Raw genomic sequence first — 25,357 nt, 5'->3', positions numbered from 1 at the left:
GGGAATCCGATGTGCCACAGGATTTAGATTAACTAGAAAGCAGGAAATCCAACAATTCTAGCTTATATCAATTGCACATCACAGCTGATCATCACCCAGCTGATCATCGGAAATACCGCTTTGCCCGAACCAGTAGCATTTTTTATTTACCAGTTCGGGAGAATCGGTCCGAACTGGTAGCATTTTACCCCTGAAGCAGCCCCTCCCTCTTGTGATAACAGACTAGATTCTACCACAGTTGATTTACAAGGCAGAACTATATTGAGAGCTTGTCCCTACTTGCATTTATCTAGGGTACAAATATGCACTAAAATCATGTTTAAGAAGTGCTCAAACAACAGTTGGCAGGCAGGAGGTGGCATTGTGCAACTAAGCAGCAAAGAGAGACCAGCTCTTGTATTCCCCTCCCTGCCCATCAATTGTTGTTCAGCTTGTTTTTGAAGAGCGGCGTGGTGTTTTTCAAATGTGAGTTCACTGTTGTTCTGAAGAGAACCAAACCTGGGTTCAGAAGTGGCTCCAACACAGCTGACTATTGTGCTGCGTTCGGCATAAAGTTGCACTACTATTTAGTATTGCTTTGGAGATTGGGTGATTCACAACCCTTTCTTTGTCCCCACCCCCAATCCTGGCAGTAGATCCCCGAGAGATGTGGCGCAGAGGGGTAGTTCTGACAGATGTCTAAACCTGTGGGTCTTGTCATTTGTCAAAAATACCATCGGTCACAACAGTACTAAGTTTGGTAGATAGTTTGCTCACCTTCTGGGGGCCTTATAATGGAAACGAGGATCTTTCTTTCTTTCTTTCTTTCTTTCTTTCTTTCTTTCTTTCTTTCTTTCTTTCTTTCTTTCTTTCTTTCTCTTTCTTTCTTTCTTTCTTTCTTTCTTTCTTTCTTTCTTTCTTTCTTTCTTTCTTTCTTTCTTTCTTTCTTTCTTTCTTTTTCTCCACTTCTTCCCCTTCCTCTAATCTTTGTGTAACATTGTTTACCTTGAAAGGGGATAGTGGGACAGGCATGTCTCCATGTATATCTTTTTTATCTCTTGCTAGGACCTGTTTCTAGCTTCCCAAGTGGATCTCCAGGAATTCGGTGGTTGCTTTGATGAAGTCTGCTCCCTGCAGTTTGGGAAGACATCATTAATAGTACTAAAGATCTATAGGAAGATGATATCCATTGTCTTTAATTAAACTGGGAATTTCCACTTGCTGTGAGTACTCTAGTGATATATATGGATAAATAACTGTTAGTAGATTGCCATAAATATTGTGTTTCAAAACAGCAGGATGCTTGAGCTTCCTGCTTCTTTTCAGAGAAATGAAAACAGTAATAATTTTTAACTAGAGTTGACGTATCTGAATTAAATCCAGTAATGGTTGTTTTCTAAACAAGCATTATTAGCGCGCCCAGAATAAAGTGTTTGGTTCTGTATTGTTTTCACAAAGTATGATTCTTTAGTTTCATTAGTTTATTTGCAGAATATTACAAAATGTTTGCAAAGTGAATTATTAATTGAATGTCTGCTGTGTATTTAAAGAGGACAAATCTATTTGCCAACATGATCAAGGGGAGAGTTTTAATGTGGTTTTTATCTGTCAAACACGTTTTACATAACTGCTTCTGTTTCTAATCACAGAGGACAGTGTTTTATGAAAATCACCTAGTCGCTAAACGTTTTAGCATCCAGACAATGCTAAAAGATTGCTCAAGCTGGATTTTTGCAGCTTTTTTTAGCCTTGTAAAGTATTTTGTCTTACTGTAGAAAATTAGGGGCTTCAGGTTCAGGAATGTAGTCCCTGAGCCAAAGGACTTCTTGTGGTGGGACCAGTCAGTTCCAACTCTGAGTAAAAGTTTCAGGGTATGGTCAAAAAAGGTATGGTAGAGACCACAATCCTGCAAATGAAGTTCTGCATGGTTTTTTTATATGTGATATGTGATCAGATAGAATCTGATAGATCATACCATTGTGGTCATTGACCGTATCCTGAAAATTAGCCTACTGGCAAAATCTTAAAGCAACCACAACTTACAACAATTTACTCCAGAAGTGCCTGGCTATCCTCTTGTAATGGTATGTGAAAATAACCTTGGGAGACAGGGGGAAAAGCCAGAGCCAGGGCATTGATGTTGTTTTTATTTATGCATACAGTTACCCATGTGCTGAAAGACTTTTAACTGAGGATAGCGGAGGAATTTTTGTAATATATAAACAGACATAAGTCAACTGTTGTTTATGATGTGTGCCTGGGCAGCATGTCCTTTGTACTATCATTCTTAATTTTTTTTTTTAAAAAAAAGTATTTATGGATTGGATACATGTAAGCCTTTCCTATCTAAAATATATGCTTGATTTGTGGATCAAAAATATTAAAAAAGGAACCCCAAAACACATGCTTCAGTTCTATCACTTTTGGGATTCCAACTTGGAGACTCAATACCAAACATGTTGGGATTCTTTAGAAGGAAACACCAAAGTTGCTAGTATAAAATACACTTCCTTGATAGTTAAAGGCATGATAGTTAACATCCTGGGTTTTGCAATAAATTGACATCGTAATAAAGGGAAGGAAAATCCCATGTTTATTCCTGATATTTCCAACAGCTTTTATCAGGCAGAGTGGAAGAAGGCTACATGTCTTAAGACAACTCTTAACCCTTTGCAGTTGGCCAAAATTTTATTGAGTGATCAGTACATATTGAGTATTAAATAGCGCAGTCCTGGAACGTGCTGGAATTTCTAGCATGTATACACTATTGAAACAGCAACGTCTACGTTGGCTGGGGCATGTCGTAAGAATGGCTGATGGTCGGATTCCGAAAGATCTCCTGTATGGAGAATTAGTGCAGGGAAAGCGCCTCAGAGGGAGACCACAGCTGCGATATAAGGATATCTGCAAGAGGGATCTAAAGGCCCTGGGAATGAACATTAACAACTGGGAAACCTTGATCTCCGATCATTCAGCTTGGAGGCTAAAGACGCAACATGGCCTTCTCCAATTCGAAGAGACACTTGTTCAGCAGGCTGAGGCAAAGAGGCAGTCCCGGAACCAGCGAAATCTGGGGGTTGGGCAGGGGACAGAATGTATCTGCCCTCAGTGTGGAAGGGATTGCCACTCTCGAATTGGCCTTTTTAGTCACACTAGATGCTGTTTTAGGACCTCTTTCCAGAGCACGATACCATAGTCTCTTGAGACTGAAGGATGCCAATGAATGACATACTGAGTATTAAAGAAGCTAGCATAGCCAACAATTATACTCCTCTTCTTTTCTTCCTGTTAATGTAATGGAAAAGGAAAAGTTTCCAGGTTGTAATGTTTTTCTGTCTAAAATTAGAGCCGAGGTGGCGCAGTGGTTAGAGTGCAGTACTGCAGGCTACTTTAGCTGACTGCTAGCTGCAGTTCAGCAATTCAATTCTCACCGGCTCAAGGTTGACTCAGCCTTCCATCCTTCTGAGGTTGGTAAAATGAGGACCCAGATTGTTGGGGGCAATATGCTGACTCTGTAAACCGCTTAGAGAAGGCTGTAAAAGCACTATGAAACAGTATATGAGTGCTATTGCTATGGCTAAAATTGAAGAAATCAGAGTATCAATTATTACAGGATGTAATAATTGGGAATAACTTTGTAATATCTTCTGTCGAAATCCTTTGGGAATTGACTCCTATAGCATCCCTCAAAAATGAGCATCCAGTCTCTGTTTAAACCATGACCATCACCACCATGATTTCTTAGTAAAGCAGAGACCAAAAGGAAAAAAGAACCAGGACAGATAAACAATTGCAATTAAAATGAATAAATTTCACCAAGACTATTTGCTGTCTTTTGTAAGATTACCCTGGAAACATTTTCCCACCGTTTCAAGCCTGTGATTTTATACTCGTACCCACATTTTACAAAAGTTGTCTTATGTCTTCAGTCAGTTCTGGGATAACTGAATTTACTTGACAAATGCAGGCTTTCCATACATCTTAATTTATAGAAAGTGCCTCATATTTTCTTTCTTATAAAAGGTTTCTTACCTTTCTTATCTGTCATATCATCCAAATATGTCCTGAGGTGGGAAGGGGGCTTAAAATAAGATGAAGGGAAAGGGGGAGGTGTCCACAGATTTCCTGGATTCCCATTTTCCACCATTTTTTTTTGTCACCCTCTGTTCACTTCTTCTGTCCTGCTTCCCTGCAGTGAGGCAGTGAAAGAAGCCTTTAATGTTGCCCTGGAAAACATCAGCAAAATCCAGAGGCATTGAGATGTTCATACTGGATATTGGCAGCAATAACTACACTTCCGTCATATATTGAACCCCTCTAGTTTTGTGCATTGCACAAGGCAGTCTCTGTGGTTAGTTTGTAAGTTCAGTGTGATACAAACAGAACCACTGAATGAAGAAGTTGGCAAGAAAGACCATTCCATATTTGACTTTACATGAGGAAGGGTAGAAACCATTCTTCCCTAATTATTTCTGGTTTCTTGTTCAGAGAAGCTCTGGTATTATTAGTGATAATCCCATCTGCATGTATAGCTTTACTAAAAAAACAAGACTTTGGTTCTTGCTTGGCTCTTTGTCTTAGCCAGCTAAATTCACCCTGCCCTTGTTTCATCCTTTTGGTATATTGCAATAATCCCAAACCAAGACTTTTTAGGTGCAGTTTGTTGAACATGCCACAGTAATTCCCATAAACACAGACGCGGACATGGACATGGACACGGACACACACACACACACACACACACACACTCCTTGCTTACCAACTGCCTTGTTAATGACCTTTTGAAATGACAACAGTGTAAAAAAAACAAACCCTTTGTGACCAAACCTCACATTTACAACTGGTGCAGAATCCCACGTTAATGTGAACATGATTCACAACCAGTGCACATTTACAGTCGTCGCAGCATCCCATGGACACATGAACACCATTTGTGTACTTCGCAACAATCAAAGTTAATGGAGAAAGCAGAAATGAAATTGTCAGTTGTGGACACGCTGCGTTTTGCTTAACAACCGCAGTACCTTGCCCAACAACTTAGTGACTGCATCCCTTACAAGTGGAATTGTGGGCTCCCGATTGTGGTCGCTAAGTGAAGAGTACCTCCACAAGGATAGAGTAAATGATTGTATGTCTGATAGCGTCATCATACAAATGCCATACCTTACATGCTTGCACCAGCTAGCAGGATGCAAGTATGTAGTGGCATTAGTGATGATGTCATCATACACACATTATTTTTGCATCCTTGTGATTTTCTGTGAAAATGGTTGTGGCACAGCTGCCCGATATTAGAAGTACAATGGCCTTTGTTTTTTACTGCACAGCCTGCTGATTTTTTTAAACAAAACTTTTCCCCAAACATTTATCTAGTATATAATTATATAAAAATTAAAGTTCTTTGAGTGGCTATTAAATAGTATTTTAATTGAGTTGACAAAATTGCTTTTGGCTTGCATTAAAAGTCATTAGTATCTTATTTCTGGTAACAAAATATAATCAATGTTAAATTCTAAAATGTAACCAAAGAAGGCTGTATTTTTATTAACTGCAGAAAGATAATGAATCTGCTCTATATAAAGATTTGGACTAAATCTTCTGAGATGTCGGGGATGGTGTTTTAATTAAGATAATCCTTATTTGCATCTAACAAACACTATTGCTACTTAGAAATTTAAGACTTTAGTGAGGCATATTAGTACATTACCTAAACAAATCTAATAGTGACTTAATACTTGTATTTGAAGTAGCAATCTGTCATAAATTAACTGCATTTGCATAGTAAATGTACAGGTTGTTATTCCTTGTAGAGTTTTATATAATTAAGGGACAAGTAAGCCTTAACATTAATAATTTTAATAGTGGAAGGGAACTAAATTGTAGTGTTAAAATAGTCCTAACTTTAAACAGAAGTAATTTTTCAGACTTGGAGAATAATAATAGATGAAAAATCTGAGTCCATAAAGCTTAGCGTAGGTGAGAGAAGATATCTTTGTAAGATGAAACATCTCCATCTCTAATTATTTCATTGCCAGAATTGATATAAGTCTCAGTTAGCTTTTTAATCATCCATTTAGAATGGGAGTTGCGTTGTCCATTGGCCAAGTGTGTAACTTGTTTAGGGTTCTGTACATCACTGCATTCTATGGCACTCGCCATCTGGACATCACCAGAAATTAGATAGATTTTGGGGATCAGCATATAGCAAAGTTATGATAATAGCTTCCATAAGTAATCACAAGTGGGACTGGCAACTTCATTCCTAACTTATGTGGTTGCTTAGCAAAACATCATGTGACTGCAATGGATTCATGATGTGAGAACGGTGCTTCTTCAAAAGGCAACAGGACTTTCTTTGTTTTTCGTTGAAGATGTTTTGCTTCTCATCCAAGAAGCTTCTTCAGTTCTGACTGAAGAACTGAAAAAGCTTCTTGGTTGAGAAGTGAAACGTCTTCAAGAAAAAAACCAAGGAAGTCCAATTGCCTTTTGAAAAAGCACTTTTGGGACAACCATCACCTGGATGACTGAGAATCTCCATAGACATTCACAATGTCACTTCCCATCTGATCATTAAGCAAGATATCACAAGATCCCCAATTTGTGATTTCTCTGCTGGCTTCTCCATTGATTCTGCTTGTTGGAAGCCAGCTGTGAAGTGCATAAATGTTGATCATATGATCACAGGATACTGCAGTAATCATAAATGCCTGCCAGTTGCAGAACTCCTGAATATTGATCATGTGACTATGTGGACATTGTGAAGGTCATAAAAGTGAGGACTGGGTTGTAAGGTTACTTTTTTAATATTGTTGTGAACTTGGCAGTTGTTAACCAAGGTCTACCTGTAGAAACTAGAATTTTCTTTACTTGATATTTGTAAGGATTTAAACATGCAGATTCTTGGACTCTCGTATACACCTGAAATAGTGTTGGAAGAAGCAACATATTTCCATTGAACATTTTAGTATTTTAAAGGCATTCTTACAGTTTCTTCAGGATCTTCTCCTTTTGAAATGGGAAATAGATTACAGATAGTCCTGGCTTAATGACCACTCATTCAATGACCATTTGAAATTGCAATGACATGCAATGCAGTCACATTGAGCAAGGGGACTTATGACTGGTCCTCATTGTTGTGATTGTCACAGCATCCCTGTGATCACATGATCAGGTGCTTGACAACCAGCTTGCAATTACAACGGCTGCAGCATCGCATGGTCACATGATCGCCATTTGCAGTTTTCATTTCCAGCAAGCAAAGTCATTGGGGAAGCCAGCAGGAAGTTGCAAATGGTAACCATATGACACTGTATTAACAGCTGTGTGGGATTTGCTCATTGATTGCAACTGGAATCTCCACAACTATTATCATAGTTGGCATGATCATAAGATGCCACGCTTTATGACGGCATTACTTAGTAGAGTTGCTGGTCCCAATTCCTGTTGTTAATCAAGGACTACTTGTTATTTTCTTTTTTATTTATGTAAGGATTTTACATTAAGTAAAAGAAATCTAAACAAAAAGAAAGAAAAAAGGAAAAAATGCAAGAAAAGAAACAAGCTACAGTTATGTAATATAATGACTTTTGATCTTCCCTTTCCTTTCAGTATCAATAGAAAAGAATATTTGTAGCTCCGAGTAAACCTGTGGGATCCTTGGTGCTCTCTGAGCTTGGCTGTTCTCTTGCAGACATTTTATTACCCAACTATAATAGTTAGATCAGCCATTCTGGGAGTTGAAGTCCACAAGTCTTAAAGCTGCCAAGTTTGAAGAACTCTGAGTTAGATAGTTACAGTCTCAATTACTTGTACTTTTACACAACCTTATAGCACTTGCAAAGACGAACATGTTTTGCTAACACATAAACATATCTGAAATACAATCTGCTTCATCAATGCCCTGCTAATTATAGGCCATGGGGAAAATACAAGAAGTTTAGAGAGAAAGTTTTATGCATTGTGGAGGTTTTTTTAATAAATGTATTATTGAGTGGTACCACGAAACAAATGTATAGTGAAATAGGCTTAGATTTAGGTTATCATCATGTCGTTCTTAGTTAAGTATTGCTGTTGTCTAGAAAGATCTTAAATATGCAGGTGAACTACTCCAGTTTTGCATTTCTTTTTTTCCAGGGCTCTAGCAACTTCATTGGTTATGAATTATGTGATGCACATTCACAATAATATATTAGCACTTTTTAAAGGATCCAGATGTAATCTGTACAAAGTAACCGTTTTAAATTTCATTTTATTACTCAGTCTTTCATGCTTCTTCAGTCAGAAACGGACTCCCCCCCCCCTTTGGACAGTAATAAAAAGGAACACTTTCCATTATGAAGATCCAGATTTTGTGCAATTCATGATTTACATTACATTTCTTTTCAAGATTTTAATTGCCAAATTAAAATATTCTTTGTGTTGACTACTTTCTGAGCGGAACAGTCCACCTTTTACCTTTTTTAAAATATAATTTAAAGGAATAAAGCAAACCAAAAGCTCATAGTTAATGGAAATTAAAAAAAAGAAAGATCATTTTTTAATTTGTGCCTTGTAGGAAGACCTCAGCTGTCAAGGTCAGCAATTTGCAAAGTTTACGGAGTTACATGACAAATCCGTCTCTTGAGAGAAGTTGAAACAAGAGTTGCGAGTCTAATCATGTGAGTCAGAGGGTTAGGTCTCCGGGTCCATTCAGAATTTCTTTGAACTCTTGGCTGAATGCATTGACGGTTTTCCATTAGCAATGAATTATGGTAGTAATTTCATTAATTTCTTCACCTCTCTAAAGATATGTTAGTATGAGTTGCTTAACCAAGCATCAAAGGAACCATTGCATTTAACCTTTAGTCTTTTACTGTGTAACCAGGACCAGTTAAGAAGTAAATTAGTGTAACATCCTTAAAAAATTACTTTAGATAAGCAGTGAACATAATTTTTGTGTGCCTTTAATTTAATAGAGGTTTATGGTTCTGTGCAAAACCATTCGTGTTGCCTCTGACCCTAGGGAAATGATTCCTACCCCCCACCCTTTTCCAGTTTGTATAATTTGGTGTCTAATAATCTGCTGCCTGTTAAATTCAGCACAGTCTTGATTAATGAATTGTGATGAACCAATACGTTCATTTATAAGTTGGGTCTAATACTCTGAAAGGCTCTATCAGTGCTTGTAGTTATTAATGCAAATGCTCCAGAGACAAGGGCCTGTCAGTTGAGAAGAAAGAAACATACATATAAAATATATCTTTATTCAAACACTGACGGTTGACCTGTGGTGCACTTTGGCTGCAAATGGACAGGAGTTTCATGTAAAGAAAGTTAAGTTGCAGTTTTGTTTTTTTTTAATTTGATTTATATGCCGCCCTTCTCCGGAGACTCAGGGTGGCTTACAATGCGTTAAGCAATAGCCTTCATACTTTTGTAGATTTATACAAAGTCAGTTTATTGCCCCCATAATCTGGGTCCTCATTTTACCTACCTTAGAAAGGATGGAAGGCTGAGTCAACCTTGAGCCTGGTGAGATTTGAACTTGCAGTAATTGCAGGCAGCAGATGTAAGTGGATGTTAATTAGTCTGCTGAGCCACCAGATTGGTGTATTACATTACATTGTTGGTGTATTACATTACATTGAATGAAACAGATACACCAACTTGTCTTTAGACCAGGAACAACTGATAAAAGGGGTAACTTCAAGCAAAAAATTTACAGCCTAGGAGATGCTTCTCCTGATTTACAGTTTGAATATATTGGTAATTAAGGTCCGAAACATCTGGATATCATTTTTTGGTGTAAAGACACCGTTGGGGGTTATTTTTATTTATTTATTTATTAAATTTATATGCTGCTTATTTAGCCAAGGAGCGACTCTAAGCGGCTAACAACCAAGTAAAAACAGCAAGATAAAATACTAAAATATTAAAATAATAAATATTAACATTAAAATCGACTAAAATCATCAATGATGGAGAGGAAGGGAGCAAGAATGTACACGGGTGGAAGTGGAATTACGATCCAAAATATCTGGAGGACATCTGGTTGGGGTAAAGACAGTGTTGGGAATTATGGTCCAAAACATCTGGAGAACAAGTTGGGATAAAGGTGGTGTGTTATGTCCAAAACATCTGGAGGACATTTGGTTGGGACAAAGACAATGTGGTGGCCCAAACTGAGCCTTGGAATAGCTACGGTTGGTATGATTTCAACTTGTTGCATTCTTCTTTCACCTTTGTTTTTCATATTCTAAATCAAGATTCCATTTACTGCTACTTAATTTCTCATTTCTTAGACACTCATTTTGTGCATCTGTACATTGCTGGAGAAAATCCATTGTGATGAGCAAATTATTTGCTTGATCATTTATCTTCTAGTAGTCCAAGAGTTTTTTAAGTGCAAGGTAAAAGTCACAGTTGACTCTCATATGACTTGTGCAAAATTTCCATGCAATTATATCATATAACTTTAGTTTTCTTCTTAGTTAATTTTCTTCTAAGAAGCCAGCTAATTTATGCTTAGCTTTGGCAGCATTCAGAGTAGCAGATCTCACTAGATATTGTAATTTATATTGTAAATTCTACACAATGAATTGAATATGTTCATTGAGAGTATTGCAATTACTAAAATTTTACTAAATTCTGCTGCTGTTTTGCCAGATACCTATGATAAATTCTAAATCCTAAATTGTAGTTCTCTGAAGATCTATTTCTGATTTTTTTCCCCTGTATTAAATTTCTGTCATGGAGAATAACAAGCCTGTTGGAAATGGATGAGATTAAAACTTGACAATAATATTTACTAAGACTGACATGAGTCATAGAGTGATGTCATAAATCAGTACATCTATCAAATTCACCAAGATGAGGCATAATATCAAAGAAGACAAGTGAAAGCACAGAGGGTTTCATTTTCTAACCCTCCCCCCCCCCCCAAAGTTCCTTCCATCTGTGTGCAAATATTGCTTTGCAGGAGAAGGAAATTTTGTGACAAGTATTTATGGGTAGCATTGATACTTCTGTGTGTGGGAGTTGCTAGAACTCACTTCTGGGATCTGGAGTTAGAACAGTGGAGATGAAACTCTAGGTTAAAAACTCTTTTGTCCAATACTTTAAATGAGATGAGATCCTGAAAGCTACATCAGATGCAACAGTGAAAGTTTTATCATTAAATATTATATTACAGGTAGTCCTCAACTTACAACAATTTGTTTAGTGACCGTTCAAAGTTACAACGGGACTAAAAAATATGACTTATGACCATTTTTCACAGTTACGACCTTTGCAGCATCCCCAGGTTCATATTTATAACTGTTGCTGTGTTATGCGATCCTCTTCTGACAAGCAAAGTCAATGGGGAAGTCAGATTCACATAACAACCAGATTACTAATTTATCAACTCCAGTGATTCACTTAACAACTGTGGCAAGAAATGTCGTCAAATGGGGCAAAACTCACTTAAAACAAATGTCTCACTTAACAACAGATTTTTTTGTACTTAATTGTCATAATTTGAGGACTACCTGTATTCTTGAAACTTCCTTTTGTTTTTTTTGAAACTTCCTTTTATTTTTTTGAAACTTCCTTTTGTTTTATCCATATTTTGTCTTGGATTATAATGGGCAATCATTCAAGAAATCGGTGTTCAGCTCTGGACATGCAGAGCTAATCACCCACCACAGCAGAGCAATATTTTAAAATAAACATTCAAATGTAGTAAATAGGTTACATTTCTGTTTTTATAAAAAAAACCCAAATAACTGCCTGATTTTCACTTATCGCTTCTGGCCCTATGAAGCCTTTCTCTTTCTGTAGGACAAATTACGCTGAGGCTCGAGTGAGGTGATCCCAGTAATTGATAAACCAGGATTCGAGATAGGGGCTTCCCTGCTGGGAGTTTTATTGTATTTGAGCCAGAGCAAGAAGTATTCAAAGAGCAGAAGGAGAAAGAAGAACAGGAATGAATGGGAGATCACAAATAACACTTTGGCTTCAAAGCGTCCATTTTAGATGCTGTGATACCGAGTCAGGCTTAACAATGTTATTTTTTTTTTAGTTGGCTAAATAGAGCTGTTTGAAATTCTAAGGACGGAACTTAGTCTTTTTAGTCAAATCTATTTAGCTTGTGTTCAGCAATTCCCTTTCCCCTCTCATTCATCTAATCCCCAGGTATACCAGCTTTAGAAGGCGTTATTAGGAGTGCCCCAATCTAGTTAGCATTCCCTCCCTCAGTGCTGAGGTAGCAGCTCTACCCAGACATTTATAACTTCTGATACAGAATTCCATTGAGTCATCTTTCATAGCATTTTTGCTTTCTTGTGTATTTCTTTCATACTGAATGCATAGGGAAATTAGGCATTTTTGAACAAAAATCTGTGCTGATAATGCCAATCAAATGTATGTATTCAAGGGAACACAAAATGTTAACTTCCTTCAAGGAGCATTCTTTTTAATATCGTGCTGTCAGGGAGCCTTAATGGCATCCCGGAACGCAGCATGAAATGTGCTACAACTAAGGTAGCTGTTTGTGCGTTTATTTAATCAAATCCTAAATCAAGAAAAAAAAAAGTTCAACATTGCATAGTACAGAGTCAGCATTCAACATATTTAAAGCATTGATGTAGTATAAACATTACGCAATGGAAATGTTTAAGACATTTAAATCTGCTCATCAAAAGACAGACCTCCAAATGAGTGTAAGTGCCAAATCAATCAATCAATCAATCAATGGCTTTGCAGACAATGTATATCAACAGTGGGAACTGTGCCAAAGTTGTGCATTAAGAGCACAAACTAGGGTGGGCTTGACCATGGATAGCTGTTACTAGTATTCATGAAAGTTCAAGCTTAGCTTCAAAGAGATGATCTAGCATCTAAGATATAGATACAGTATGTTTATAGCAGCAATGGCTCAGAGCGATAATCAGTTGACCAGAACAATTCTTTTACCAGTTTCATTCTTTCAGTTCTGATGCAGAGACTGTCCAAAATTTTCTGAGCCACTGGAGAAAACCCAAAATGTATTTCTAGAACAGTCATGACTCCATGGGACCTATGAAATGAACAGAGATAACTAAGTGGGATGACCACTCTTAAAAGAATTGAGGAATTGACTCCATCTTCTTCAAACTACAGGTACTCCACAACTTATGACCAGAATTTCCGTTGCTAAGCAAGGCATTTGTTAAGTGAGTCACCCCCAATTTTACGATCTTTTCTTTTTGCCATGGTTGTTAAGCAAATCACCGCATTTGTTAAGTGAATCACATGATTGTTAATCAAATCCAGCTTCCCCCATTGAATCTGCTTGTTGAAAGTCAATGGCAAACGATGATCAAATGTTTCCCTAGTTTCCCACACACGAGAAGGTGGCAGCATTGGAGCTTCCGGCCTAATATGGCTTCCAAGGCTGACACCTGGGACATTGCAACTGTTGTAAATACATACATGCTGGTTGCCAAGCACCCGACTTTGATCATGTGACCGTGGGAAGGCTGCGATGGTTGTAAGTGCAAAGACCAGTCATAAGTCATTTTTTCTCAGTGCCATTTCAACTTGGAAGAGTCAACTAAACAAATGATTGTAAGTCGAGGACTACCTGCATTGCAATCAACAATACAGGTAGTCCTCGACTTACAACCGTTTGTGTGAGCTAGGACCACACCAGCTACTTCTCTGGAGACATTGTTTGACTCCATTCAGAATGTGTAAATAAGCCGGGATGAGCAAGGACTGAAAGAATACGTGGTAGACAAAGGAAGCACAGATAGAAGCGGCTGATTAAAGTCCAGAATCTTAAAATCCGATTCCCGTACAATCAGGCCCCTTGGTACATTGGATGCCTCAACAGATTTTGTACTAAAAGCTGCCTTCAAGCTGGCAATGGAGAGTGAGTGATTTTATCCTCTGAGAGCTTTGCAAGCTTATCTCAGCAGTCTCCAACTTAAGATTTACCGGAAGAGTTGATAACAAACCCTGAACTATTCAGCCCCTGCTGCCACAAATACAATAACCTGGGTTGGAAACTAAGATTGCTCATTAAGAACTGCATTGCTTGGTTTATGACAGAAAATGGCTTTCCACGGGCTAAATTCAATGGCTCTTCTGAGGTTCCGGGAGAAACATAATGCTAGTAGATGAGGCTTTGACAAGAAAAAAATATTCCAGACTTTCTTTCCTCTTTGCATCCTTTTTATTGGAAATCTGGATAGAGTCATTTGCAATTTTTCACCGCCCCCCCCTCTCCTGCTCTGCTCAGAAAGTCTCAACCTTTAAGATTCCACCTGCACATAATGGTGAGTATCATTTTCTTTAACATCTTCATGAAAAATGCTGAATTCTGGTCTGGCTATACATATATCTGAAGAAGTCTCTCACACCCTCCCATCCCCATTGCTATAGCCTTAAGCTCCAAAGGAAAATAACGGTAACCTCTGCAGGTTACTTGTTTGTTTCTTGATTCCCTCGGAATACATTTGAACTAGGTGATGTTCCTTTCCTTGAGGGGAGGGAGAGTTTTCCTCCTGCACAAAGGTTCTTTTGTGTTTGGATATCTGAAGAACTTCTAACCTACGACCCATCTTAATAATAGGTGCTCGTTCATAATAGGTGCTTGCTTCCTTATGCAAGCTCTTGCTTTGATTTGAGTGATACTGAATATTAGTCAGAAAGGCACCCCCTGCCATACTATTCAGGCAGTAATTATTAGTCTCCCTGCATAAAACGAAGGTGACAAAACAAGAGAGATGTATATTGTCGCCTGCATATCTTTCTTTCCGCCTTAGAGCAACAGCAACTGAATTTCCCATTGATTACCATGACAAAGGCTGATGCTTTCGGTGTCCTGCAGGTCTCTTTCTGATTGTAACAAGTTAGGAGCTGCAGTTCGTAGGGGTGGAGGGAAAACAAGCAGAATTTCCCCTTTTAATGAAACCTCTCTAAAGTGCTTGGATTCACAGTTGCCATTGGCTCCTGCAGTGCTCCCCCATGTCCACTAGGGGCTGCTGTTGAACTTCCAAAGAAAAAGGCCCGAGCAGCAATAATAATACTAATATTAATACTACTAATAACAATAATAAGAGGAACAATTGACAGATCAGATCATTCTGGCGTCAACAGAGCTTTTCTTCTAACCACCTCAGGCACAAATAATTGTTTCAGAAATCATGCCACAATTGGCTGAGTGTCATGCCCGAAGAGGAGTAATTCTGAAATATTACTGGCAGTGTCTTTTTTTGCTTAAAAATTATATCTGGGTGTTTGGATGTGTTGTATTGTCTCCATGGATAAAATGTATCTTTCCCAAACAAATGAATGCAGGATTTTAATTAATTTCAAAGTGCCTCCCATGACGTCTTTTTAAAAAGTCTAATATAATAATACCATGATTTAAACTTGCATGATAAAGCCGACAAGCTGTTTTGAAAGCTTAGCTGGTGTTCAGATTTATCTTTAATCTGTACCTTATTGTGTTTACAGGAGACAAATAACATCAGTCTTTTTTCTTTTTTTTTTCATTTTCCTTCCCCCCCCCCACTCCTCCCAAAGCTTTACCTCAGTGTGATTTAATCTGGGGATATATTAAGGATTGCCTTCTATTTTGTGGATTTTTGTGTCCTTGCTGGTGCAATGGGCATGAGGGTTTTTAATTTTAAATTCGGGCTTTCAAAATATCACAAGGAAAATTAAAATAATATTGAAAAAGGCTTGAATATGTAAGCGAAATGGCTATTAACCTGGTATAAAACGCAATGATGTTTGAAGCCTCAGTTTCTTTAAAGCCCAATAATTACTGTTTAGTAACTGCTATGCTATGGTGTTTTAAGAATCTGATTTCTGATTGGGCTAAGACTGAAACCAGCAAGGCAGACATTTCACATATTTAAATCAAATGATTATTGAAAAATTAATTTACAGCAATTCGATGGAGCATTTTATGCAGTAGAAGACAAAGCCATAATTATCATTTTTTTTAAAAAAATGCTCTTTCTAATATGGCGGTGTAAAATAAATTTTCTAATAATAAACAATTTGATTTCGGCTTCCACTAGCCATGTCCTTCTGCTTGAAGAATACATAGGAGTGGTTGAAAGAATTCCAATAGAACCTTCTACATCAGGTCTGTCAAACTGGTGGCCCATGGACCTGATATGTCATGCGCAGGCCACGCCCATTCTGGTTCCACAAAGGCAAAAAATGTCATGATATGTCACGATCCGGCCCGTGACGCAATCGAGTTTGACACCCGTGTTCTACATGAAGATTTAGAGCCATGTCAAAACATTTCCAGTCCTCTATGGTCAACAACTGGGTTGATGCACTTCAAGGCGGAATGGGACAACTCGCCACTGCTAACTTGCCAAGGTCAACTCGCCATGGCCAATTCGCCACAGCCAACTCACCACACGACAGTTTACTACCGCCAACTTGCCACAGGACAACGTTGTGGGACAATTCAACAATTCAATTTAATTATTTAAAATAGTTAAATTATTTTAATTTTTGTCATTCACATTTCATTTTTGTCTCTCCTTTGGCATTATTTCTTTCATGATTCTATTCCACTGTTTCTTCAATATTAGTGTAACTCCTGTCCCACAGCGAGTTTTCCCATGGCAAGTTGGCCATGGTGAATTGTCATAGACCCATGTCAAGAACAGCGGCGATATTATCTCATCCCTAACTTTAAGATTTGCTTCATCTCTTTCGAAGCTTCTGTGCTTCGGGATTCTTACAGGACCTTTTAGATCACGGGTGTCAAATTCACGGCATCACATTGCCGTCACGTGACGTATCATGACTTTTTTCACTTTGTGAAGTTGCGGTGGGCGTGGCCTGCGTGTGACAGATCAGGCCCATGGGCCACCAGCTTGACACCCGTTTTAGATGAATGTTGGCTGGACTTAATAGCAGTGACATTGACATGAATTCTATTTTTTACTTGTCTTTTGGCAGGGCAAGAGCCAGTTTAAATAGTCCTTGATTCATGACCACCATCACGACTGGAATTTCTGTTGCCAAGCAAAGCAGTTGTTAAGTAAGTCATGTCTGATCTTATTACCTCTTTTGCCATGGTCGTTAAGTGAATCACTGCAGTTGTCAACCGAATCACGTGGTCATTAAGCAAATCTGTCTTCCCCTGTTGACCTTGCTTGTTGGAAGCTGACTCAGAAGGTGGCAAATGGCAATCAGGTGACCTCAAGATACTGCAACCATCGTAAATAGTTGTGGCACCTGAATTTTGATCATATGACTGTGGGGATGCTATGATGGTTGTAAGTATGAGGACTGGTCATAAATCACTTTTTTCAGTGGCCCTTTTAATGGTTGCTAAATGAATGGTTCTAAGTTGAGGATTACCCATACGCAAAGCATGAGGTTATTTGAGGTTTTATTTGCTTTTTTCCCCTCCTTTTGTGTGAAGTAGGGAGGGAGATTTTGGATGCTCCAACAGATTGAACATGTTCTCAGTTCCCCAAGGTTGGGAAAACTTAAGAAAATAAGTAAATCCACTTCAAACCAGGGGTTAAATGCTCCCGGTTTGGACTGGATCATCCGATCCGGTAGCGATGGCGGCAGGTGGTTCGGAGAACCGGTAGCAAAAATCCCTGCGCGCTCCCCCCCATGCCAGCTGAGCCGCATGATCATCAGAGGCTGTTTTTTTTACTTTTAAAAACATTTTTTCTACAACCTCTTCAGCCGAAAAAATGCTTTTAAAGGTAAAAAAAAAGCCTCTGATGATTGCGCGGCTCAGCTGGGATCATCAGAGGCTTTTAAAAGCATTTTTTCTACAACCTCTTCGGGCGAAGATGCTGTAGAAAAAAAATGCCTTTAAAAGCCTCTGGTGATCCCAGCTGAGTTGCCTGATCGTCAGAGGCTTCTAAAAGCATTTTTTCTGCAACCTCTTCAGCCGAAGAGGTTATAGAAAAAATGTTTTTAAAAGTAAAAAGAAAAAATTGTTGGCCACGCTCACCCAGTCACATTACCCCCACCACCACCAAGCCACGCCCATAGAACCAGTAGTAACAAATTTTAGATTTCACCCCTGCTTCAAACTGCTTTGGAAAGTTTGGGGAATGGGAATAAAGCCATAACTATTTGAGTCTGTCACAATCAACAAACTGAGAACAATGAAATATGTCATCAAGTTATCTTTGAAAATAGCCATATTAGAAGTTTGTTTCAGTTTGCAGAAAGATGCTGATGTTATTTGGAATCATAAAACGCACAAAATTTTCCCATTATTCATTATGATTCCTTTTTGTTTGGTGGATCTGTAGCAAACTGGGAGTTTCATTCTGAAAATATGTAATTTTTTTTTTTGGAGAAAGAAGTCCTTATATTTTCTTTGTCATAATATTTGATTAACTGTTATACCAAGTACCATACAGAATGCCCCATCCATTCATGGATCAAATTATAATCTTAGTGTGAAGTAGAAAGTGACTGAAGTGCTGATTTTCTAGCTTGAAGTAATTCAGGAAGCAGACAGTCTTCCCTCAAAAGAAGAGTAGAAAACTATGCTCCTGGTGAGGGAAAATGTATAAGTCCCGCACTGTCTGTTTCAAAAGAAAGAAAGAAAGAAAGAAAGAAAGAAAGAAAGAAAGAAAGAAAGAAAGAAAGAAAGAAAGAAAGAAAGAAAGAAAGAAGTAGCTAAGTCCATTTCTCCTGTTGATTCTGTACATTAATCATGGAAGTTGGACATGAGCTTGCAACAGAATATAATCTGGTCTGTAGAACATCAATTTCCTTACAAGAGCATGTGTGTTTCCTGCTTTTAACATGTTAACAAGATATAGTCTACTTTCATTAGGATGCATCTTGATTGCAGCTCTGCAAATATAAACAGTTCTTCCATATAGAATGTTTGCTATTTCTTAACACATCAGTTTGGCAAATGTTTGATTTGCACTTGCATAGTCTTTGAGTTTGCTGAGGGCTGAACACTTGTCAGCCTGTGTGCATGCATGTATTTGTGTTTGTGTCTCTGGGTGTGCATGGGCCTGTGTCAATGAGTCACCCAAAATATCATGCCAACTCGAATACAACATGCAATATGTTCTGCTGTAAGACACATACCCACTTACACATTAGAATACATGTATCCTAGAAAAGTATTTTTCATATTTCATACAGCAACTTCAATCTTGTAATTTGGGTATTTAGCAAAGCCTCAAACTTGGAACTATATTTGGTTAGAAAAAAAGAAAGAAAGAAAGCTAAAGCCCCTCTTTTATCTCCATGCAATTTGTGATGGAGAGAAGGAATAAACACCAATTGGAATAGAAATGTTAGATCTTGATGAGAAAAATATGAACTATTTTAACAAGATACACAGAAAAAAGGAAGGTAGATTTCTCCCATCAGCTCTTATTAGGGCAAAACCATTATAGATTCATGATAGTTGAATGCCGACTACATATGTAATAAGGTTATAAAGCTGCGTGCTTCAAAAAGGTAGAAGTGATAAACCAGCCAAGCTGGGTTTTTAGTTTCACTTCTCAGCCCCTACCTATCTTGTAACTTTGCAATGAAAGATTTGGAAATTGGAACCAATTACCATAATATGTGGTGGTTTGGTAAGAACATGTTCAACATCAGACAGTTAAAAGGTTTTATTGCTATTAGGAACATGTTAATGTCCTTGATAATGTCTTCAGTTGCTTTGTAATGTCTCTTGTTGAGGTATAGAATTCTTTTATCTTACTACATTATGCAGGAACTTAAATTCAAAAGATATTTGCGGGAACATTTAGAGGAGTGCATCAATCAGTTTCAAAGAAGCGAAAATGTTCTTAGAATAGCTTATAAAAGGATAACTGTCAGGTTTTGGGGGAGCTGAACAAAGGAACCAAGGTAAAAGGCATTTTACTGTAAAAGCACAGCACGCAATTCAATAAATATTCCATATAAATATAAAGGAGAAGAAAGTTCATAATTATCCAATGACTTACATATAATTTACGTAATACTTTCAAAAACACTAAGCCAGAAGAGCATTTTCTTAGATTATACTGTTCTTTACCCTTGGAGAAATTGTCAGCAAATGATATCACTCTAAGAATGACTTGAATAAAATCTATAGGATCTTTACCATTATGATTTTTTTTTTTTACATATGTAGTGTGGGGGGAAAACATCCTCAATAAATCATCTGAAGAAGATAAGAACAGTTGACCCCATTGTCACCCCAACTTGGCCTAGGTTTCTGTCTGCCTATCTGTCAGATGCAAGCAACCAAAGCCACCTATGAATAATAAAAGTCAATAACTTTAATGTCTACCACCTAAATTACAAGAATCTCCCCAGGTTGCTTGCCTTCTGCTGAGAATGACCAGATAAAGCTTCATGGATCTTGGGGCAGGTCAAGCATATGCCACTTTCGGCTGTGCAAGGATTCCAAGCTAGACCCTTCCTTAACTCCTCTTTCCAACCTAGCTGGCAACTTCCCAACACTACTGACTAGTTCTTATGATATCATTGGTTCTAGCACTCTTCCTTCCTTACTGCAAAGGAAAAAAGGAGTTAAGATTAGTACTATTGCTGTAATTATGGGCAAGAGAATCAGCAATGAAAGCTGGCATATGTGGACAGGATAGTCCTGGTGGCCCAACATTTGGTCCTTTTTTTAACCCTTCTCTATCAGCCATTGCTTCTTCCTTTTCTGACTCCTTCACGATTCATCACGTTGTTCCCCCCGCCCTCTGCCTCCCACTATTAAAATTCACGTTGTCTTTTGCTTTCCTGGTTATTAGCTTCTAATCATGGGATAGTATTTAATCCATGAAATGTGTAGATTTTCCCTAACCATTCGAGCTTAGATCAGATGTAATATTAAACACATCACTGCATTTAGGATACAGGATTTCACAGATCCAAATATAATCAGCAAATGGGAAAAGGGCACTAATAATTATCAGCATCCAGGTAAGGTGGGTGAAACAAAGCTCTTTCTCTCTTGCTATATTATGGAAGAGAAACTGAAATGGGTTTTGTTTTGGGTGCAGAGCAACTGTTTTATCTAAGCCAAGTCTGATTTCCCCCCCCCCCCAAGTGCAGGACATTTCCAAATCTGGCTGAAGACTTATATTCATCTGCATGCATTCTTTTGATGCCTGTAATGATCAGGGGTTCCCCCCCACCTCAACTGATATTATTTGCATATTTCTGGGTGCTTCATCATTGGAGGTTTTAAGAAGAGACTGGACAGCCACTTGTCTGAAATGGTGTAGGGTTTCCTGCTTGAGCACGGGGTTGGACTAGAAGACCTCCAAAGTCTCTTTCAGCTCTATTCCTGATTCAATTGCATTTTTAAAAACATCAGTGTGTCATATCTGGCTTGGTTTTCTCAATGTAAATCTGTGATTGTGTGTGTGTGTGTGTGTGTGTATTTCATATTTCTAGACTGCCCATCTCAATCAGGAAGGGGCTCTGGGCAGTGCAAAGTGTAATATAGACAGTGATATAGTTTATCTATTTACTTCATTAGATTGCAACGTGACAACCTTTCTTGGAATAAGTCTTACTGAATATTGTGGGATTTGCCTTTGAGTAAATAGGTAGAATGGCACATTTCTGTATTTATAACCCACTTTTAGTGACCTAACTCTTACAAGGGAAATTCATTGAAAAGCAAGAGAAAACCAAAACATTGTAAACATTTTGTTTAAAAGCACACACACCAGTTAATTAAAAACAACTAAAATAGCAGCAACAGCAACAAAGATGCAATGAAGAATCAATAATAATAGTAATTGTTTTAAAGCAACAACATTAGCAGACCTCAATTAAATTTTGATGGTTTAGACTGTACAGGGCAAAAAAGTAAACAAAACCCAAATTAGCTAGTTAGCTTTATATAATGGCTGAAAAGTAATACAAGCTGTTAAAATATGAATAACAGTTTCAGGTGGTATAAAAGTCTATTCCTCAGAGTCTCATGTTCTGTCCCAGAGACAAATTTGTGGCAACATAAAATTATTCCCACACCATGTTTCTTCAGTCTTCTATTTTTGGTCTTGAGGCCAAATGGATGTTATAACACAGCCATTTTGCCTTCTCTTATCCCAGTCTGCCTGATCTAGAGATTTAAAAAATATGCATATTTTGGTTATCTTTGTTGGCCCAACGAAATACTGCTCTAAACGGAATTCAGAGACTTTTTCACAGCTCTCCAGCAGACATAAGACTTTGTGCCGATTCATAGTCTCAATCCATTAAGTAAATTTATCTAATTTCGTTTTTATCTAGTACAGCATCTAAAATGTCTTCCACTTCATTAGCATCAAAACTATCTAGCATCATTATATTTCTTGTGTTTAACTACTAGGAACATGTATTTCATCTGAGACAGAGAAGGCTTCCAATATAGGGAGCCTTATGTTTTAAAAAATGAAAGATGTTTGTTCTTTCCAGTTGTCTAAGAATCAGTTAGTGTGTCAATTTGATTTATCTCAGAACGCTAATCATAAAAGTGACTGACCCCATGTTTGAATCAATTAAAATGCAGAAATATACCTGTCTATATATACAATCTATTTTATACGTTAGGCAGGTATAATGCATTTTTACAAATATACACAATGCAAACTGCATTTTTCATAAAAATGGCTTTTAGGTACCCCTATTTTAATTGAGGAATCATAAAATTTGAAGATTAAAATAGGGGTACCTAAAAGCCATTTTTTATGAAAAATGCAGTTTGCATTGTGTATATTTGTAAAAATGCATTATACTTGCCTAAGATGCATATAATAGATTGTATATATAGACAGGTATATTTCTGCATTTTAATTGATTCAAACATGGGGTCAGTCACTCTGCAGTTCAGCGGTTGGAATCCTTAGTGCCGCGTAACGGGGTGAGCTCCCATTACTTGTCCCAGCTTCTGCCAATCTAGCAGTCTGAAAGCACATAAAAAATGCAAGTAGAAAAATAGGGACCATCTTTGGTGGGAAGGTAACAGCGTTCCGTGCGCCTTTGATGTTTAGTCATGCTAGCCACATGAGCACGGAGACGTCTTCAGACAGCACTGGCCCTTCGGCTTTGAAACAGAGATGAGCACCGCCCCCTAGAGTCAGGAATGACTAGCACATATGTGCAAGGGGAACCTTTACCTTTACTTTTAAAATTTGAAGAACGCAGATATTGAACGATAACTGTTTGTAGTGATCATATTAGATGGATAGTATAAAATTATATATGTTTGTATTAAAATATGAATCAAACTGATTTCCCCCACCCCCAATCCAAAAGCAGTCTCAGGGGAGAGTGTTGGATGTAACCTTCACAGTATCAGATAATATCTAATTTGAATATCTGAACCCCCTTCTCTCGTTCTATCTTAAAATTGCAAAATTAATTACTTCAGTATCAAGGCAGCGTTTCTCCCTCCCTTCCCCTTTTCTAACATTGAACCTGAAGAGAAGACAGAGAGATATCAGAATTTGTTTGAATTGGTCTAAGAAAGGTGTTGCTCTAAGATGGATATATATATATATATATTTGTTCTTATTTCTTTTCCTTTTTTAATTAACTGGAAATAATAATGTGTTCTTAGCTTTCCGGTGGCAAATGAATATGTTAATAACATTTTACTTAATATTTCATATATTTTTTTGTCTTTTAGGAAGAATATGCCGGGGAAGAAATACAAGGCTCTCACTTTCCCATTTTATACAAGTTTATTCAGAAATAATTACTACTGACCTCAATGTAGCTGCTTCTCAAGCACATATAGATAGGATTGCAGCCATAGTAATTTTACTTAGATATCTTTATTTCTCAATGGTTCCTCTCTTAGCCTGCAGGCATACTCCAAACCTCTCTTGTCTTTAAACAGAATCAATTACCATACACCCATTGAGGCAAACTTGAAGTGATTTTCTTTTTTTAAAAAAATGTGGTAGGGGGAGTGAGTTTAATAAGTTATTGATACTCCCTCCATTTCAAGAAAGCAATAAATTTAGAGCCCGTAAGTTCATGAATTGTACACATCTGTACAGCTTCAGCAAATAAAGATTGTTACCATAGCAACGGCCACATCGTATGGAACATGCTTGTGAAATTCAGAGCTTCATATTAAGGGAATCCGTCTGCCTCCCCCACCGCACGGAACATGAAAATTTGTTTCTTGCGGCATCATTTTTCTGTGCTGTGTTTTTAGCGTTTGTGTGTATCTTTAATTATAGCTCTTGCTTGGGCTCCTTTGTTCTAAATTACACTCTTAGCATTTGAGTTTTGCATTGTGTAATTTTAAAATCAAAAGCATATAATCACACAGCTTTAATGATTATGGAAAAAATGCAGGCAACCCAGCAACAACCTTGTTCTCTTGTGAGCGGAGTCTGGCTGAGCATTCTCTGTGAAGAGCATCCCTTTCTTCTATTACTCATATGATTCAAAGCTTTCATTTCCAACTCCTTTCTGGTTCTCATGGCCTACTCTGTTCTCTCTGTCAAAATATAATGGGACTTCAGTGGGGAGAATCAGCCAATGTATTCTCCATAAATACACGTCCCTTAAGGAAACAGGTATCATCAAAAGAAGCAGTGAGAAATAATCACTGATCTTCGGTGTTTTAAAATTTCCACTGTAATATGGATTATTGGTTCTTACTGTTGATTTCTGTCTCTTGTTGCTTTTCTTTTGTAAAGTCCACATTGTGAAAAGCAGAGATGATTCAGCTAGGTAACAAGGCTTGGATCTGAATTTTTCTTAATCAATTAATCCCACTTTTGTGCATTCTGAGCATGTTAATTCCTGGCATTTCTTACCAGCTTGGCTAATGAACATGGTGGCCAAGAATCCTGGATCTCTTAGACCAGGGGTCTGCAACTTTAACACTCAAAGAGCCATTTGGACCTGTTTCCCACAGAAAAGAAAACACCGGGAGCCACAAAATCCTTCCCTTGCCTGACTGTTTCTTGAGTGGCCACAAAACTAACATATGTAGTTGAATTAAATGTTCCGTTTTCTTCTGAAACTTTTCTTTTCTTGGATTTATCCATGGTTGGTCTACCGGGAGTTGAAAAGCTCAATAAATTGCATGCCGGTGGGTGTCACACATTGGCAGTTGTGACACATATTTTGAGTGACAGGGAGCCGCAGCAGAGAGGTGAAAGAGCCACATGTGGCTTCAGAGCTGCAGGTTGCTGCCCTCTGTCTAGTAGGAAACAACTTGGTCCTTTTTCACTCCTTTATGGATCTGAAAAGCTCTTGTAGAATTGGTGAGTGAGTAGATCAATAACAATAGAATATGTACTCTTATATATAGTCAGATGATTGCAGAACTTCATCCCCAGAGAAGTCTGACAAAGATAAGGCCTATCAAGCTTAAGCTTACATGCAAACCCAATTTGAACATTTTACTTGATATCGTTTAGACGTCTGACAT

General features: G+C 37.8%; 1 long non-coding RNA gene across 1 annotated transcript; it reads left to right on the top strand.

Moving 5' to 3' along the window:
* Nucleotides 1–1,052: 1,052 nt before the first annotated feature.
* On the top strand, nt 1,053–24,946 carry LOC117677081 (uncharacterized). Its single transcript, XR_015732876.1, has 5 exons — nt 1,053–1,202; nt 8,534–8,636; nt 12,930–13,098; nt 16,918–16,999; nt 23,591–24,946. It is a non-coding gene; the product is annotated as an uncharacterized LOC117677081 (long non-coding RNA).
* The last annotated feature ends 411 nt before the right edge of the window (nt 24,947–25,357 follow it).

The sequence above is a fragment of the Pantherophis guttatus genome, chromosome 3 (genome assembly GCF_059756535.1).
Source record: "Pantherophis guttatus breed Tessera chromosome 3, ASM5975653v1, whole genome shotgun sequence".
Lineage (NCBI taxonomy): Eukaryota > Metazoa > Chordata > Lepidosauria > Squamata > Colubridae > Pantherophis > Pantherophis guttatus.
The sequence above is the reverse complement of the archived record's forward strand: the minus strand, read 5'-3'. Positions and strand labels throughout refer to the sequence as shown.